Source organism: Microtus ochrogaster, chromosome 22 (genome assembly GCF_000317375.1).
Source record: "Microtus ochrogaster isolate Prairie Vole_2 chromosome 22, MicOch1.0, whole genome shotgun sequence".
Classification (NCBI taxonomy): domain Eukaryota; kingdom Metazoa; phylum Chordata; class Mammalia; order Rodentia; family Cricetidae; genus Microtus; species Microtus ochrogaster.
Genome location: NC_022023.1, coordinates 29,344,440 through 29,351,455, shown reverse-complemented (window position 1 = coordinate 29,351,455; position 7,016 = coordinate 29,344,440). Strand labels below are relative to the sequence as shown.

Below are 7,016 nucleotides of genomic sequence, written 5' to 3'. Positions count from 1 at the left end.
GATCCATCGCCAGATGAAGGTTCTAAGGTGATATGCAAGATATTCATCATTATGGCTATTCATCCTATAGCCATAATGATGAATATCTTGCATAATTACACATTCTTTTCCTTTTTACCGAGTTTTAGTTTGAGACCATGACTGGAGAAGAAACTTTGAAAGATTTCAGTTATTATAAATGTGCTGAGTTTATAGTTCAAGTCATGGAATACCTTGGTGCATTTTCCATCTCTCTAACATATATTCTGTTGTTCTTGAGAGGAGCATTATGTAAGTGTTGATTACATCCTGTTGATTGACAGTGGTTACTTTGTATCCTTGCGGGCTTCCTATGAGAAAGAAGCATTGGCATCTGTAGCTATCACTATGGATGTTTTTCATTTTGTCCATCTTCCTCTTTGTGCCTTAAATTCTATTGTTTGGTGTTCTCAGTGGTCTGACACATTTACAATTTCACACCAGTTCCCTTTGGCCCTGGCAATGCAATCTGCTATGGAGGATACTTTATAACCCACATCTGGTCTGTTTTGATTAAGGTTTACATGCCGTGTAAATGGAGTATTATATAGATGAAGGCTGCTCACTCATTTCCCAGGCATCTAGACCCAGACCCAAACAATTACACAGAAACTATATTCATTCCAACACTGTTTGACTTATTAGTTTAGACTTCTTATTAACTAATTCTTACATTTTAAATTAACCCATTTCTATTAATCTATGTATCTCCACAAGGCTATTGCCTACCAGTAAGGTTTCAGCATCTGTCTCCTTTGACAGCTACAAGGCATCTCTGTGACTCTGCCTACTCTCTCTATATATATCTCTGTTTGGATTTCCCGCCTGGCTTTATTCTGATCTGTCATAGGCCAAAGAAGCTTATTTATTAACCAATGGTAATAAAAATATTCATAGCATACAGAGGGGAACCCTACATCAATGCTGTACTTTTTCTATCATTTCAATTTTATCTTGCCTATATTGCTACATTTTATGTAAGTATTCAATGGGTTTATAACTTGGTCATTGTTTCATTTTTAGTAGACTTTATTTTTAGAGTACCTTTAGTTTCAGAGCAAACTTAAGTAAAAGGTACAGAAAGTTCCTATACACCCTTTGTCTTTACACGTAGATAGTCCCATGTAATACCAACACTATCCAGAGTACTATATTTTTCACAGTAGTGAAGCATACCTAGACCCATGTTACCCAGAGTCTGCAGCTGGCATTAGCATTCTCTCTTAGTCATCTACGTAATTTGGGAAAATGTGTGACAACACGTATCCACTCTGTGTTTAAAGAGTTGTTTTGTTGTCCTGAAAGTTCTCTGGAATCCCTCGGCTCATCTCTGCCTCCCTCCCAGCTGGCCACCGTGGATCTATAAGATTGATACACCTCTTCTGAAGAGGTCCAGGACAGGGGTTGATTTTTTTTTTTAATGGACTAAATGATTAGAGGGCTGGAATCTCTCTTCAGTTCTGGGGAGAAGATAGACACTAGAAGTTGTGTTTAATCAATTTAATTAACCATGACTGCAAAATGAAACTCCAATAAAGTCTCTAGATGAAGCTTCGCAAAGCCCCTGGGGTGGGAAGCCCAGAACTCCAGGCTTCCGAGATAAAAGCTTCTGAACAGGATTTCCTAGGCTTTCTCTAGTTCTTTTTCATCTGGATGTTCACTGGCTTCCTTTATAGTAAAATAAGGATCACACCAATGTAGACACTTCCGAATCTCAGGAGTTTTAAGTGAATTATCAAAACCGAGGAGTCATGGGAAGTCTCAAATTAAATAGGATGCCAGCCGGGCAAAGGTGTGAGGGATGAGACCACACTGTGGTTCATGTCTAAATTCGGGGCGGTCCAGGTATAGATTCTGTCCCTTAGATGTGACACTAACTCCAGGTGGTGACAGAACTGAACTGACTGAAGCAGACCCACGTGTGTCAGAACTGCTGACGGAGCAAGAGTAAAGAGAGTCTTGGCTCAGGCATCAATACAATTGGATTCCAAGCAGAGGACGAAAAGCATCACAGGATGGTTCTAACAACAATGAAGATGGAACTCCACATGCATCGAGATCAGATACAAGGGGAGAAAATCACACTTCCACTGGAGTTAGGGCAGGAAATAGTGATTATATGAAAAATTCATACCCAAGAAAAAACAACAGTGTAACTCTAAGGAAAATAAATATAATTACTGTCTATTCCATGGGTCAGAGGTGAATAGGGACTTCATAGATTCCAATATATATGTTATAGACTATCCAAAACATTTCTTTGAGGAGCTGTGAGAAGAAACAAACAAGTATGATCATTATATGTTCCAAAAAGAGGAGCATGTGGAGAATTGAATCCTCGTGTCTCGTCTGTGCCTTTTGGCTAAGATCTAGTGCGGAATTAAACCTTCATCCTCATTACTGGGAAGGCCTCAGATGCTGAACACAACTCTAAAGCAAACATTGGTGATGCAAGCACTTTATTTTCAGTTGTGGATGTAAATCTCAGAGAAACCACAAAATGAGTTGGAGCCAGGTATCTATGAGTAATGAAAATAGAGTCAGATATACAGAAAACATGATCTGTCTTTCAGTTTTTAAAATATGAACAAGGATAATTTAATTAAAACAAACCTCCCCAAAGAACTGTCACCAACCAGGCTGTGTTATTATCACAGTTGTTATCATTTTACAAAATAGGACGCAGGGCTTTGCTGGCATTTCGGAGCTTAAGGAATCATAAATGTCTCAGTCAAGTTTTAATTAAAAATAAATATGAGGTAAGATCTCATCATGTATCCCTACCTGGCCTAGATCACCTTGCATAGACTAAGCTAGCCTTAAATTCACAGAGATCTTCCTTCCTCTGCCTCCCAGTTGCTGAGATTAAAGGAGGGTGGCACTATGCCTGGCTTACTCTCCACTCATTTTTAAATGTTATTCTTAGTATTTCAGATCTTTTGTTTCTCTCTGATTCATCCCTGCAGATGCTTGTAAATTAATGCTTTAGTATCACAGTTGATTCTGACAAGAAAGCATCTTTCGAACAAGACCTTGAGTAATCTCAACCATGACTTCTTCCCTCCCCCTTCCTGGCTGCCACTGCTGCTTAGCTGCAGCTAAGATTTTAGAGATTCCCGATTGACAGATAGGAAAACTGTAAAACTGTCTGGACTCTGACAACTTATTTTCCCGTATCACGATTACGTTTTATTTTTCCAAGACAGGGTTCCACCGTTTATCTCTGGCTGTCCTAGAAGTTGCTTTGTAGACCAGACTGGCCTCAAACTCACGGAGATCCACCTGCCTCTGCCTCCCAAGTGCTGGGATTACAGGTGTGCCCCACCACTGCCTGGCTTTACACTTACTTTTTTAGAGTTTACATTTTGAGAAAATAGAATATATTATTCCACATTTCTTCAGATAATTTGTGGGTGATGAACTGTTTCCCTGCACATCTTAAAGTATTTATGACTTTTTATCTGGTTGTGCTGAGATTTTTCAGAGTGAAAATTGGAGCTTTGGCCTTCAGGACCCATTTCCCTCTGCTCCTGTGCTTCCTGGATGAGATGGATTCTATTCTGCCTGTGTCCTTCTGGAGAAAGGTCTTCCTCTGCTCTCCCACAAGAGTCTGAGGTGTTTTTTCTATTGCCTGGTATCCTGGAAGTAAAGGACTCATGGGATGTTTTACCTCTAAGTATCCATGTCTTCAACTCCAGAAAAAAAAAAAAGGAAAACAAAAAAACCCTTCATATTCACTCTTTCAACGAACAGAATTTCCAGATGTACTCCATCACTGTTTCCCAATATAACTCCCCATCCATGTGCTCCTCCAGGAAGGTAAGCCCCAGTACATGGTCACATGGGTAAACAGTAAGCCTGGAGATAATACACTGAGTATTTTATGTCTAAAACCGAGGTGCTGGCAGGGATCATGGTGACTCCATGGCATGTGAGCACCAGAAAGAGCAGATGCAGTGGAATCAACATGACAAACAAACAAGAAAAAAAATCCCTAGGGACAAAAGGAAGACAATAAAAATTGGATTCAAGTCCCCAAATGTCCTCTGTAAAGCTGGACAGCCAAACTAGTGTAATGCCATGTCACATGATCATCAAAGGGATAAAAACAAGTTAACGTACTTTGCAAATTTCAGGTTAGAGTCATAGATGATGTCACTGTAGGGATCTTTTCAAATGTGGACAGTAAAATGTATAACCAAAGTCACACCACCAAAGCTACCCATACATCAGACACAGGCCTGAATCAAAGCCCACCTTGCTTCACTTACAGATCTTTCCAGATTTCCCAGCAGAAAAACCAAAGGCATTTCTCATTGCTTCCCAGAGTGACATTTCTGAAAAGCATAGAGGTTTCTAAGACCAGGAAAAGCTACACAATGTTTCCCATCTTCATCTTCATCCTCTCTCTGTATAAATTCCAGGAACTTTAAGGGACTTTGTCCCCAACTTAATATTTTCTAATGATATCTGTAAAACCCCAAGAAGCCAGCAGAGCCTCTGTGCTGGTATGTCAATGGCCAGCTGCTTCTCGCCTATGCAAAGAACACTTCCCATAATGAATATTCCTTTCCACTTTATACCTTATTCCTCTGCCATAACTCTCCCTGTCAGAAACAATGAAGGTGCCATCTGCACACGGCTGTTTTAATGTATGCCTGATGGTGCCTGTCAACGGACTGTCCTGGGTCACTGTCACTGCATTAATTGTTTCATGTACAAAATGAGCTGGAGAGTCCAAATCATCCTGTCCTGCTCAGGGGGAGAGGAGGAAAAGAGAAATTCCCCACAGCCGGTGTCATCGTCAGCTGGGAGATGTTCAGTCTATGAAGGAAGAGCCTGGGACAGGCTCTACACAGCTGGAGTTCTGAACACCCAGGCCAGAATAATACCATACCTTTTACCAAGTGATTTCCAAAGTCCATAAAATGTTTCAGCAGATTAACTATGAATATCAAGTCAAAGTTTTTCAAGTTAACCATATCAAAACTTTATTTCCTAACCAAGAATGGTCTTTATAGCCTTTGAAATTACAGATTAAAAGTTTTGATGTTCAAGATACTATAAAAATTTGTTTAATTTCCTTGAGTCAGTTCATAAACACACACACATATACATACATATACATCACCCAAAAAAACCAAGAAAATCCATTTTTATCTTATTCATGAGCCACCAACCTTCATTATGGATTATGGGTACTACTTACAGGCAGCTTTACTGCTCTAAACAGCGTGCACACACACACATGCGCATGCACACACAAACACATGCATGTGCACACACACAAAATAAATAAATGCAGTTTATATATGAGCCAAGCAGTAAAAACAGATATAAAAATGGGAACTAGATGATATTTTCCAGTAGCTGTCTGTTGGGAATGGACAGCAACTGAACCTCTTAGGACAGGAGCCAAGCTCTCTCGTAAGTCCCTCTTTCCTGATAGCTCTCAAAATAATGGGTGCCATTTCAATGCCTTTGAATACTAAAAGGTGGCAGAGCCAAAGCCTTTTTCTCCATATTATAGACACTCTTCAATAATTGAAATGGCCATCTGAGTACAGTCATCATGAAATATGGTGCCCAAGGGTGACCTCAAATAATCACCCTATACATTACCTTTAATTACTCTTGAAAATACCAAGTATTCATGAGTCAAGATTTCAATAAAACTATTTAAAAGTGATATAAACTATACAGGAAACCACCTTAAGATGGACTATGAAGATGAAAGTTTTTAAATCATCTTCTAATGGAAAACATCAAACTGGTTATATATGAATAACCACTATTTTACAGTATGAGTCCCTGGCTTAAATCCCCTGTGACAAAAGAAAATATCTCCATGAACTTGAGTAGAAGAATGGCTGAAAACAAGATGGCAATATGCTTGAGCAGGCTAGAAGGACTTATGAACCATACTATATTTAGGAATTTCTGTTTATCAAGAGATATTGCTATTCAAAGTTTCCAGAAAGAATATTTTGGAAAGTAAAAGCACATCCAGCATTTGAAATGATACTAAAGCATAACTAATGGCTACTGTTTCAATGTCCTCTCCAAACGTCACCTTTGGAAGCTGGAGGGATAGCTTAGTCAGTAAAGGGTTGCAGAACTCAAATAGAAGAAGAGGGGGAAGGCAGGGAAGGAGGAAGGGAGGGAGGGAAACAGGGAGGGAAAGGGGGTAGTTAGGTAGTCATGTGTGGAAATAATCCACAGCTGGGGAGAGGAAGGGGCAGACAGCCTTGTCAATTTGGTAAGTTCCAGGCTAGTATGAAATATTCTGCCTCCAGGAAACAAGAAAGTGGTCAGGTTTCAAGGAAGACACCTGAAGTTACCATTTGGCCCCCACAAGCACAAGCGTGAGCATGCGTGCACACGTGGACACACGAACACGCATGCACGAGGGCTCGACCTCATTACTAGACTAACTGCAGTCTTAGCTGCAGGAGTGAGCTCATCTTCAAGTCTCTCTCTTACTCTTTCTGTCCCTGTTCTGGGCCATGGGAGGCCTCCCATGCCACAGACATAAAACAGGATACTGTCCAGCCGCTAGAAAGGAGAGAAATCAATTTCTACTCTAATGAATCTGCTACATTCGAGTATCCTCTTCTGACAGCACAAAATAAAGACAGTAAAGTTGCAGATTTGTAGTATAAAGACTCATGAGTTTTAAACAAAGCAGCAGAAGAAAATCCTAAAAATATGAATAGATGCGTTGCAAAAGAATAGATCTGAACAAAAAATTTAAAAATTAAATGGTTTCATGTTATGAATAGTCAAGTTATTGCTAATTAAAACCCTAGGAAATATTATTTCACACTCACCAGTATGACAAATTCATTTATGTTTAGTATTGAGGAGTGGACTCAGTGCTTTAAGCATGCCAGGCTGGGGCCTTACCATCGGCCCTTTGCAAGTCCCAGAATGTTACACTGAAAAGATTGAAAACATCAAAATGATCCCAGCACTCAGTGAGTTCAAGGCCAGCCTGG

The 7,016-nt window shown here is 39.9% G+C and overlaps 1 protein-coding gene across 2 annotated transcripts in view; it reads right to left on the bottom strand.

Moving 5' to 3' along the window:
- The window catches only part of Chrna7 (cholinergic receptor nicotinic alpha 7 subunit), a 109,100-nt gene that overhangs the window by 84,041 nt on the left and 18,043 nt on the right, over positions 1 to 7,016 (bottom strand). The window lies entirely within an intron of this gene.